Below are 13,523 nucleotides of genomic sequence, written 5' to 3'. Positions count from 1 at the left end.
CACAGGGAGTCAATAGGTTGCTGGTCAACATTTCAGGGTGTTAACCCTTTTATCAAGACATACAGAAGTGAAAAAAAAAATATCCAAAAATGTTGACACATCATAATATAATGAATCGTGGGTGGTTATAATAGACCGGCCGGGAGATCTTATGGCGTTCTTATGCAGCTTTGGAATTGTGTACAAAGCTGGAATTTTTGGATATTCTTTTTGTAATGCATCCCGTATGGTGGTGGTGGTGATGATATTTTGGTTTCACCCAAGATTTCATTAATTTCCTTTTTGAAATAGTTGGTAGGGTCAGGTCTATTTCTGCTATATATTCATCAAGGTCTTATATCACTACCCTGCCGTGTTTGTCGGCGGGACAAATTACAATGTCTTTATATTTACCCAAATTCTTTAGGGCTTGTCGTTCCGATGGTGTCAAATGGTTCCTAACCCATGGATACAGTAGTCCCGACTGCAGCTGTCGATGGCATTTTCCGTATGGTTGGTGAAACATATAATATTCATATTTGTAGAACTAGGAATAAATGTCGATATTTTCCGGACCAATAATTGTTGGTGGGTGGTTTATTTAGTCAAAAGGTGATTTTGAGCATCACGGCCAAAGGAAAAGGGCGCATGTGCCACTGGTGGGTGGTTTATTGTCGCCAAAATATTCCTGCAACTTTAATCTGTGTTTAAATTTAAAAATAAATCCATTTTGTCCTGGAAGGAATTAGTGTGATGTGTTGGTACAAACGAAAGTCCTAAGTTCAGTTTCTGGTTTTCCTCTGAGGTAAGTACTCTAGTGCAGTGGTTCCCAACCTTGGTCCTCAAGTACCCCCAACGCTGCACGTTTTCCAGGTCACCCGGCAGGTGCACAGGTGCACTAATTATTCACTGACACAAAAAAGATCACCGGTGGAGCTAATTATTTAAGCTGTAATTCTGTGTGGAGATCTGGAAAACGTGCACTATTGGGGGGTCCTGAGGACCGAGGTTGAGAAACACTGCTCTAGAGGACAATTTAAAAACTAAGTCTTCTTGTTGTACTTTTTTCTTTGCTTCCCTAGCCCAACTGACCTCTCCTCCTGGTGCAGGTTTGTTTTGGAGGTCCAAGGTTGCCCTAATAGCTACCCCTAAAGGGGGTTGTTGTGTGTTGGTGGTGGGGGGATTATTCTGCATCACTAGAAGACACAGCACCACTGGAATTATCCGTATCAAGTTGCAGAACCTTTCTGCACCTTGACAAAGGGGTCATAGTACCCCCGAAACGTTGGGATTTATTTTGCACTTGTTTATGCAATAAATGCAGTTTTATACTACGTGAACAGTATCTGAGTGCTGCTACCTACCAGCCAGTATATATATATATATATATATATATATATATATATATATATGCAACAATGGGTCACTGTGGGAGACCAGGCCGGCACTTCAACGTTTCTGAAGTTTTTTATTACCTCTTTCGTCAGGACATGTATGGTATGTCCTGACGACATTTATTCCTTTATTCCTGCTGTAAGTCTCCAGAGTGCCGGCCCAGTCTCCCACAGTGACCCATTGTTGCATCTATTCATTTGAGGCAAGGACACCAGGAGTTGACTTCTATCTGGAGTGCCAGACGCAATGGTCCTACTATTATATATATATGCAGTAAATATATTGACACTCACCCTCCCGACAGCCGTTTCAACTGCTTCTCACAGTTTTCCTCAGGGGCCCTGAGGAAAACTGTGAGAAGCAGTTAAAACGGCTGTCGGGCCGTGTGTATATACCATTTCCATGTTATAAATAAAATCACGTTGGATTTTCGGTTCTGAGTGCCGGTTCTTCTATCTCTCTACAAGGAGGGTGAGTCTCAATATATATATATATATATATATATATATATATATCCACGGCCGGTGCAACATGCCGTAGCGCCCAAGGTGGGTGGGCACTGCGGCGCTCAACCTCTCCACCACGGGGTGGTCGATGCGGCCACTGCCGCCACTTTGCTCCATGGGGGAGGGTTGGGGGATGAGATGCTGCAGCATGCCGTATCGCTCCATGGGGGTAATTAGAGAAGCTCCGGGCGGGCAGGGGGGTCACTGGTGTGCGGGCGGCACTATCCAGGGGCGGGGGTATGGCTGACTCACCTGCTCCAGTCCCAGGCTCCCAGCCGCTTTCTCCCCTCGGCGCCGGCGGAAGCTCTGCTGCTGCTCACCACCGGCCATTCAGTATATATATACATTTAAGCCCGTTTCGAAAGCTGGTCTGCTACCTTGTGATTGCCTCAGTGGTTGTGCAGAGAGAGAGAAAGAGATGTAGTTTCACTCGCTGCAAACAGATGGCAGCGTTTTGGAGACACACAAATGGACACTATATATATATATATATATATATATATATATATATATATATATATATATATATAGTGTATATAGATGATAGTGCATTGTTGAGAATATCCATCACTTTGCAGCCAGCATACTCTAGTACAATGTGTTAAATGAAATGAAACACAGATGACGCTGCAGGAGCTAATGTGGAATTCAGTAACTTTGGCTCATAGACCCGGGTAAATATCAGGGCTCCTGTAATTAGACCAAGCGCTGTTTAAAATGCTGCTTTACATCTGTCGTAAAAATCCCTTGTCAGGTTACCTGGAACTCATATTTCCAGAGCACCTGTGCCAAGCGGTAAACTAATGGATATCTGCCAGGCTGTAACAGCAACTGCTTGGCAGATGGGTGCCCACCGTGGTCCTCTACAAACATAACAGCAGGCTAATTTTAACCTTTTAAGCTTGGAAGCATATGCAAAAAGTGGATGTAGGAGAAACAATGAGCAGGCTTCTACCTGTTAATGGAAGTCCAATTAAAATGAAAATAAATACTAATAATAAATATGTTAGTTTAAAAAAAAAATTATATTTTTAATATATGTAGCCACAGCATTGGTTGTATATACAGCGAACAGGCTACAGAGGGTTTGAATGTTGCAGGACAAATTAGTTCTCAAAAGTGTGCAAAATCAGACTGCACTGCAGGTGGGGCAGATGTAACATGCGTAGAGAGAGTTAGATTTGGGTTCATTTTTTTGTTTGTTTCTGTGGAGGGTAGATACTGGCTGATTTATTTTTACACTGCAATTTAGATCATAGTTTGAACACACATCACCCAAATCTAACTCTCTCTGCACTTGTTACATCATACTTGCCTACTTTTAGTTTTGCCACTACGGGAGAAGCCCGGAGAAGGGGGTGGGGACAAAGTTGACATCACTAGGCCCCCAACCCCATGCCACACAACCCCGTGATTCGCGGGCCAGGGGAGAGGGAGGGGGCTTAAGTGATGCAAAATGCCGATACCCACGTTATTTTAGCCCCTCCCCCTCTCTGGAGACCTGAGATTTACATGAATTCAGTCAGCGGGAAAGCTCTGTGGGGGCTCTGGGCTGCAAGGGGGGAGACTTGCCCACCTTCCCGCGGAACCTGGAGGCGGACCCGACTTTCGGGAGCCTCCCGGCCATTCCAGGAGGGTAGGCAAGCCTACATTTGCTCCACCTGCATTGTGCATTGTTTTGCATATTCTGAGAACAAATTTGCCATGCAATCAAGTCTGAATTAGACCCAGTATGTAAATGCAGCTTGAAATATCGGTGTACCTTTGCAGGTATATTGAGGCGCAGATGCAGATTGTCACAATGACGCTACAGTACTAGATTCAGAATTTTTATTTTACAGATTTGTGCCTAGAATGATGCAGACCGTGACAATACCCTTCTGGGTGCAGTTATCGGTATTTTTTATTTATAGATGCTGAAAAAACTGCGCAGCACTGCAGCCGGCATCAGAATAAAATAATAGCATCAATCTGAGAGCGGTTTCTCTAAGCACCAATACAACAATATATTAAAGCATAAAAGCCGCAGCATGTAATACAGAATAAGACGACAAATATGTACACGTGTTAGCGGAACTCACTGTTTGGTAGAGATCACATTTTTGTGCGCAGGATAATACAATCATAATTATACAGATCAGTCCCTTCCTAAGCAACTTAACCAATGTATACACCAAACAGGTTGGGTCCCAAATGTCAAACGTTCATAATGTTGATGATTATCAAGTCAATTGTGTATGCAGACATAGCAATAATGTCGAAGTTGACCATGTCAAGTCTTGTTGACATTCATCATGCAGTTAACATGTGATGAACAGTTGTCATATTTGAACATTAACATTTCATCCTGGAAGCCCATCGGCGACTTACCTACTGCTAGTGGCTAGAGCCATGTCTATTGGGTCCCGGCAGTCATGTGACCATTACTTCCAGGTGAGAGTTGCAGTCCTCCAAATCCCTAACCCTCACTCTGGTTCCTGAGACATAAACTGTTGCATACTGTGAGCCTATTTTCTCAAAAATGCATCCAGGATTTTCATCCACTTCTGAATAAGGCATTCAGGAGCAGACTTATTAAGCCTGGTGAAGTGATAAAGTGGGCGGTGACAATGCAGTAGCCAATCAGCTCCTAACTGTCAAATTACAGGCTGGGTTTGAAAAACATCACTTAGGAGCTGATCGGCTGGTGCTTCATCACCGACCACTTTATCACCTGTCCAGGCTTAACAAATCTGCCCACCAGTTATGCGTTTCATCAAATATAACAATTTCTTCAGGGGGTAATGTCTTATAGGTTTACAGTCACAGTTGTCTATGTGTTTTATTGGACTCCCTAGTAAATTTTATATGTTTATTGTACAGATAACATAGGGATTTGTTTCCGTAACATAGTGATATAAAAATTGTTGTAATTCTTGTACGTTACAAAAGATTATATTTCCCATGTTTTTTCCCCATAGTTATTTTTACATAATCAACGTTAAGCGGCAAGATGTATAATTTCGCCTAGACATGGGTATAGAACATTTGTAAGTTATGGTGAGATACAATGGACATCTAAGGCCTAGAAACATAGGTAATAATTTATTTCTTTATGATTTTTTTATGTCTTAGAACTTTTTCACTTTGACTGCCAGGCCGTGCTCAGACTTGTAATTTAATCTTAGCTGTAGAGTTGCAGGGTGCCTTCCTACATGTAGACAGCAAGCAAACATAATAGGTAAAGTGAAGGGTAAGTGGTATATAAGTAAGGAGAAGAGAACAATGGATATTCTTTTCCCCTTGTGAAATGACTTTCTTCAACTTTAATCAATTGTTTCTGTATTCCCTGCTGCATGTGAAGTCCTCTGGTGCTAATGTTTGACAAAAGATGAATATTCAGCACCTACAGTAGATGCAGCATTGGGAGGAACGTGAAAAAGATGAATATAGAGCATAACAATCTTGCTATACAGCTTCAAAACAACTCTGCCATCACTTTGCAAGTTTCTCCTATTGGTCAGATTGATAGGCAGTCATTTACGTTATGATTATCTGAGGTATTGTACAGGTCTCCAAAACGACATCCTGGAACAGGTGACCCCAAAGTGGAGTGGTTGGGTGACATTTAATAAGATGCAAAAATGTGTCTTTTTCCCGAATTCGCATATTTAATGAGATGCGAAAAACGGCACCTCCATCCCGCCGATTATGAAGTATACAAATCGCATATTTAATGAGATGCGAAAATGGGAAAATGTTACTAAAATTCGCCACACATGCAGACCAGGTTCTGACAGGCGAATTTGCATGGTCCTGTTTTAAGAAATGTGTAAAAGTTATTATTTTTTTTTAAATGGTGTGAGCTTCCCCCCTCCTGAGCATAACCAACCCCAGCCGGACCTGGTTTTAAAATAGAGGGGACCCCCAGATTTTTTGTTCCGTGTATTTTTGGAACCAATGAGCCCGGGGCTGGTTCTGCTCAGGAGTGGGGACCTCATGCCATTTTTATTTCTTTTTTATAACACAAATTTGCACATTTCCTCAAATTTGCACATTTTCATGACTAAAAATCACACTTTATTGCACTATATCGCACTTTTTTACCCGGAATACGCACCTCATTAAATATGCGAATTTGTGGCAAATAATGCGATTTTAAAAAGTGCTATAATGGGCGAATTCAAAAATGACTAAAAATCCCATCCTATTAACTGTCACCCGTTAGGTGTCACTGCACTTCTTACTTACCTACTTTTTATTTCACCTCTCCAGAAGAAGCATGGAGAGGAGACGCTACAGGGAACTTCAGGGGGCGGGTTCTGACATCTTCAAGCCCCGCCCCCACTGTGTAAAAACTCCAGGATTTGCAGGTTAATGGTAAGGGAGCAGGGCTACAATTATTTGATTTGCATTAGTTTAGCCCCTCCCCGCAGACATTCTTACTTCTTCATCCTGCTTGCTTCACTAGGGTAAAGGGTAGGGATAGCCATCGTTGCCATTGACATCGATAGCAATAGTGCAACTTGCCATTGATAGTGGAATGGAAGACTATCGATTTTTTTACCTATCGATGGTCATCTATTTTCTTTTACTGATTGGCCTGTGCGCCAAACAAAACATGGAGGTGGGGCCACTTGGGGAAAAATAAAAAATAAATTGATTTTGCTTGACATTGATTAATATTCTGCTGCCATAATGGTGGCACAAGGGGAGGTAATGGCCTCTTTTTCCCAAAACAGCAGTGCAGTAATAGCAACTCCAACTGCTTCTGAATGATCCCCCACCCCGTGCCCATACTATGACAACAATCTTAATACAGTCGGCATGAGAATGCGAGAAGACTTTAAACCCTCTGGAACTTCATGAAAAAAAAGTTTATTCATCAGGTAGAAGCAATAATGTGGAAAATCCTCTCTTGTACATACGAGCAGCTTCCCATTCCCACCCTGTACACTTGACTTCCTTGTGCAACTCTAAAAGCACCTGGATCAGGTCCCCTATGAGTAAACACTCCTGCTTTTTGGGTGAACCTTTTACTCCAAAGATGGGACCTGTGCAAGAGTGTCCTGGAAAAGATGATTGCTAAGAATCTGTGCATTCTGATGGGGTCCACCTGGCCTTAGAGGTGCTTTCCATTATGACTATGAATCAATATCTGCATATAATCTTGCCTGTCAGCTCCGGTTTGACATTTTTCAAACACAGTCTATGACATGACAGTTAGGAGCTGGCTGGCTGTTTATCACTCTCCATTTGATCACTTTTGAAGCTTAGAGCATCCAAGTGAGAAATATATGGCACTTAGCGGGCCCCATCATGGTCCATTTATTAGGATTATTATTATTTCCATTTATTTACAGCCGGACGGCGGCACTGAGAGGAACAGAGACTGGTTCTGCACACACCTGCATCCATCCACCACAGGGGTTAACAGTCACAAAACTGAAGGACCAGAAGAGTGCTCGTCCTGTCCATGGGCCCTACCGGTTGATCCTACTTATTCCGGGTATATTTATCATTCTTCGATAAGGATTATCTTTGCGAATTCTATGACAAAGGTTCTGAAGAGACATCAAGTCCCTGTCGTAGACTTTGAGTTCTACCTCTTGACTGGAGTATTCTTGGAGACTGGTTATCATTGTTCTCTAATCATATATCCATTCTGAGTTCTGCATTAAAATTTTCTTTCCTTAACAAGCCCTTTCCACTTCCCGCTATCACCTTATCTAATCCTTCTCTGCTATGTACACTAGTAATCTCAGCGCTCTGTCTGGCTTCCTCTAGAAGGGAGCACTTAAGGCCAGGAATTCCTTTCTGGAAGCATTTTCTTTTTTGTCTATAAAATGCCTTCTTTGTATTAAGCACCTTCCGCTATTGGCACTGGGCAACCTTTTAATGTCTGTATCTCACTTTGAAAAGCTTTAGTATGTTATCAGAAATAGCAGTCGTACAACAAGCACTATGGGCCTTATTCTGGTTGATTCGCTCGGATTCAAATTTGCATACTTGCAAGTCACCCTAACCCCGCCTTGCGAATGGTTAGCCGGCGCCACCCATTCGCAAGCGGGACTCGTTCGCAAGGCTTGCGAATGGATGTTTTACATGAACATCCATTCGAATGGCAGTCGCTGACCATCGATTGATGTTGAAGGTGCATAGATATGAAAGGGTGGTCCAGACCACCCTTTCAGGCACCAGCCTCCACCATCTGCCGGCAGGGGGAAGCGCGCATGAGATGCTCACGTGCCACATTCTGACGGAGCTCTCCACTACCCTCCGCCGCCTCCCTGATGGTCCCCGCGACCTCCCCGTAACCACCTAACTCTGCCTATCTCTCTGAAACGTATATAAAAAATGAATATATAAGAGAATTTACATGTAAGAAACAACTACATGAAGATTTTTGTGGATATATATGTGTGAATTATTATAGATATGATATGCAGAAGATTTGGTACTCTTTACCTAGCACGGCGCCCATCGCGGGCATCGCGGCCATCAAATGCACTAAAAAACGGGTGCGACGTGATGCCCGCGATTTCCCATAGGGAACAATGTTAAAAGTGTGATTGGACGCGATTTTACTGTTCAATGCCTCAATGCCCGCGATTTTTCCATAGAAAACAATGTTAAATGCGCCACAGAGCCCAAATAGTCCCCCTGAAGTCTGAAATGGCCCCCACAATTGTTAACGCCACCCCACGATCAACGTGAACCCGAAGCGTGGCGAGCGCAGCGAGCCCGCGAGGGGCGGCGGTACGCGTCCTCCGACCTTTTCATACCCCCACTATCCACGTCGGCGTGGAGTTGAGAATAGAATAGTGTGGCGAGCGCAGCGAGCCACCGAGCCCGAAGCGTGGCGAGCGTGGCGAGCGCAGCGAGCCCCGCGAGGGGACGCGGATACCTTCACAGGTAAACGCGTCCCTTCGCGGGCTTCACAGGTATCCGCGTCCCCTCGCGGGGCTCGCTGCGCTCGCCACGCTTCGGGCTCGGTGGCTCGCTGCGCTCGCCACACTATTCTATTCTCAACTCCACGCCGACGTGGATAGTGGGGGTATGAAAAGGTCGGAGGACGCGTACCGCCGCCCCTCGCGGGCTCGCTACGCTCGCCACGCTTCGGGTTCACGTTGATCGTGGGGTGGCGTTAACAATTGTGGGGGCCATTTCAGACTTCAGGGGGACTATTAGGGCTCTGTGGCCCATTTAACATTGTTTCCTATGGAAAAATCGCGGGCATTGAGGCATTGAACAGTAAAATCGCGTCCAATCACACTTTTAACATTGACCCTTTTGGGAAATTGCGGGCATCGCGTCGCACCCGTTTTTTTAGTGCATGCGATGGCCGCGATGCCCGTGATTTTTTACCCCCGATGACCGCGATGGACATCGTGGGCGCCGTGCTAGGTAAAGAGTACCGAAGATTTATTTAAAAAAGAACTCCAGTGATCCCGAAAATTTATATATATATATAAAAAAATTAATGTAATAGATTATGAATCCGAAGAAAGCTAGAGATATGTACATATATATATATAAAAAAAAATGATTTTTATAATAATAAAAAAATTTAAAAATTAAAAAATAAATATTTCTACTAAAACACATGTGAAGAACATCCACATGAAATTCTATATATGTGCATAATTAATTTTAAAACTCTTATGACATGCAATATAAGAATAATTAAGGTGGAGATAATGAATATCGAATTACAATATATGTTGTTTTTATGATGAAATTAATATGAGGAATATCTCGCTCTATTGTATAGAATATATAAATCTCTAATTTTATATTATTTTAATATATGATTATATGTGTGTATGTGCTCATTGTTGTCTATGTCCAATTATCAATTGAGAACTGGTAACTAATTGAACTGGTAATAATTCATAATATGTTGACTTGAATTAATAAAGATTCGCAGTTACCTACAAATATGGGTCAAATATTCCATGAAAGAAACTATCACTTTGCATAACGAATTATTAATTGCTCAAATCAAGTCACTAACTACATCTCCGACATAAGCCTTCAAAACGAGGCTTGGCACGCAAACAGGAAATATCTTGTTCAATAATAGTGTATGAGTATGCAGAAACAAATGCGGCCGGAAATGGAGACGTGACCCGCATGACGTAATCACGTCCATTTACCAACATAGACAGTATTCCAAAACGAGTCCTGGAGCGCATGACGTAAGCGCAACTATACCAAAGCGTGTGTCTAAAGAGAGGCGTGACCCGCATGACGCGGGCGCATGCGCAGGACCAGAATTACCGGCATAAAAGGCGGAAGCGCAGTAGCAACATATACACTACTCCTGAGGAAGCCGCTGATCGTTTTAGGCGGAGAAACGCGTTGAGGGGACTACCAGGCTGCTATTGTACCCAGCAGATTGAAACTATCTCGGATATGACCGCAGTGTTGGCGGTCGGAGAAAGTCATCGCTGAAACTACAAGCCACAATACCCCTGGAATACAATTAAGTATAACCACATTAAATGTGCACATTCTGTGGGGACTTGAACTCTCTCATACCTAATATTTACTAACTGGCTCATAATTAGAGCAAAGAATATATGCAATTGCTGATCTAACAACTACTAACCAGTTCTAACTCCAAAAGGAGATTGTATGTTCAATGTTTGTGTGTCTTGTATGTAGTATTAATTGTAATAGTGTATTTTATTGTGAATAATTTTTATTAAATATTTCTTATACATTCAGTACAGCGCTGTACCTTCTCTTTTTTCTGGTTCTTGACTTTAATTAGGGGTTTATGGTAATCCCCCTATTGGCACAGCAGCAGTACTGAATAGGTAATCAGCGCTCAGTATCATTCTGTGGAGTTTTTGTTATCAGAAATAGCAGTCGTACAACAAGCACTTTGGGCCTTATTCTGGTTGATTCGCTCGGATTCGAATTTGCATACTTGCAAGTCACCCTAACCCCGCCTTGCGAATGGTTAGCCGGCGCCACCCATTCGCAAGTGGGACTCGTTCGCAAGGCTTGCGAATGGATGTTTTACATGAACATCCATTCGAATGGCAGTCGCTGACCATCGATTGATGTTGAAGGTGCATAGATATGAAAGGGTGGTCCAGACCACCCTTTCAGCCACCAGCCTCCACCATCTGCCGGAAGGGGGAAGCGCGCACGAGATGCTCACGTGCCCCATTCTGACGGAGCTCTCCACTACCCTCCGCCGCCTCCCTGATGGTCCCCGCGACCTCCCCGTAACCACCTAACTGTGCCTATCTCTCTGAAACGGAGACAGGCAGGGATTCCGCTCCCCACCGCCAAGAGATGGGGACACGCCAGCGGAGGGGCTTCATCGGTATGGATGCTGACACACGGGGGTAAATTTACTAAGATGGAAGTTCCATTTAAAATGGACTGTTGCCCATAGCAACCAATCAGATTATACTTCTTATTTATTTAGCACCTTCTAGAAGATAATAGATATAATGGGTGAAATTTACTAAGATGTTAAATACACTTCACAGGTCATGTTGCCATGGGAAACCAATCACATCCTGTCTACTATCTTCTAGAGGGTGGTAAATAAGTAAAAAGTAGCTTCTGATTGGTTGTTCATAGCAACATGACCTGTGAAGTGTATTTCACATCATAGTAAATTTCACCCAATGGGGGAAATTTACTAAGATGAATTTGTAGAAAAAATTTGTATTTTCCTACGAAAATACAATTTTTTGGGGTGTATTGGTATTTTTGGCATTTACTATGCCAAAAGTACAAATATTCGTATTCATATTGATGGGACATTCGTATTTATATTTACAAATACGAATGTCTACACCATCGATAGAATACGACAGGAATCACCATTCAAAAGAATGGTGGTTCCTGATTTACTAAGCAGCCGTACTGATAATACGGCTGCTAATGGGTGTAAAACAGCCACGAATATACGGCAGGAAAATAGAACTTATGTCGTATTTGCCGACTTTCTCTGCTCCTGATTGGCCAGAATTCATTCTGAGTAGAGACGCAGAGGATGAAGGATCTCTGCGTCTCTCCAGTATGCAGCGGAGCGGGTGCCAGCAGCCGGGAGCAGCGCGACTTCAACAGAAGATGCCAGGGTGGTCGCCAGAGGAGCAGGTGAGTAGGATTTCATTCCCCAGGTACCCCTTTGGATTACTACGGATCCAGGACACCGGACTCTTCAGCCCTGAAACCCCGGACCCAGACCAGCCCCGGAACCAAGGCCCCTTTTATTTTTCATATGTGTCAGTGTGTATTTATTTAACTATTTTTTTACTGTGGAACTACAAGACCCAGCGGGTCCTTTAATGCCCCGCAGGCTGGGACTTGTGGTTCTCCAAGTTCCAGCTTGCGGGGGGAGGCTTGCTGGGACTCATAGTTCCACAGTTTAAAACAATAGTTTTTTCATCTATTTTTTTACACCAGTATCAGCTCGATGCCCACCGCCCAGGGGCATCGAGGACAGCACCAGGCTTCAGCCTGGTCAGGTAAGTCCTGGAGGGGGGGGGACCCCTTTATTGGGGGGGTCCCCAGTCCCCCAGGGCCCCTGGCCAGGCTGACTGGTCGGTAGGGTTAATGCTTTGGCCGGGGGGACTTGTGTAAAAAGTCTCACCCCGGCTGTGGCATTACCCTGCTGGCTGGTTTGGCCTGGGGCTGGTTCTTAAAATACGGGGGACCCCTAGTCATTTTGTCCCCCGTATTTTTGGAACCAGCCCTGGACCTGGAGCCTGGGGCTGGTTGTTAAAAATCGGGGAACCCCTATTTGTCGGGTTACCTGATTTTTAATTACCGGCCCCGGCTCTTTCAGCCTGGTGCTGGTTATGGCTGTGGGGGGGGACCCCACGCCGTTTTTTTTTATTTATTTATTTTTATTTCTATTTTTTTTTACACCTTGCAGCCTGCACGGATCTGACTGATCCGTGCAGACTGCCTGTAGGAATTCGTATTAGCGGCCGTATATACGGCCAGCTAATGCGAATTAATACGACATCGGAGGGTTACAAAGCAGTCGTATATGACTGCTTTGTAAATCCCCCTCCGGAACACGACTTTGCATATGAAGTATGCAGTTGTATTCAGTCGTAGCAAGAATACGAATACAATTATTTGTATTCGTATTCTTAGTAAATTTCCCCCAATATGTCTAGTTATTATGGGCAACATCCCATCTTCAATAGAAGTCTCATTATAAAAAATGTGCCCCACAGACTCTGATACACAATCACACAGACACAAGCTGACACACTGACAGATGCCGGCACATGGATGCTGACACAGACAGATGCTGACACTTGGCTACACAGATGCTGACATACACAGGCTCTGACACACGGCCAGATTAAGCCACAGCTGCCTGGTTGGAGATGTGGGGGGGATGGAGGTGAAGCCCCAGTTTCCAGATGGGAGGAGGAGGGTGGGCCAGCCCGAACATGACAGCAAATCATGAAAAGCAACAGCACTTTAAATTAATCTGTAAATGAATCTTAAATATGCCTATACAGGTAGGGTATTGTGGTGATTATTTCTTAGAGGGCGGTATTCAATGTGAATACCGGCGACGTGCAGTGAATCCTGTTTAGGATTCGCTGCACATTCGCCACTGTTCGCCGCGTTCCGGAGCCTCTCCGGATCCGGTATTCAACGAGTCAGGGG

The sequence above is a fragment of the Crinia signifera genome, chromosome 4 (assembly GCF_055691185.1).
Source record: "Crinia signifera chromosome 4, ASM5569118v1, whole genome shotgun sequence".
Classification (NCBI taxonomy): Eukaryota; Metazoa; Chordata; class Amphibia; order Anura; family Myobatrachidae; genus Crinia; species Crinia signifera.
Note: the sequence above shows the minus strand (reverse complement) of the source record.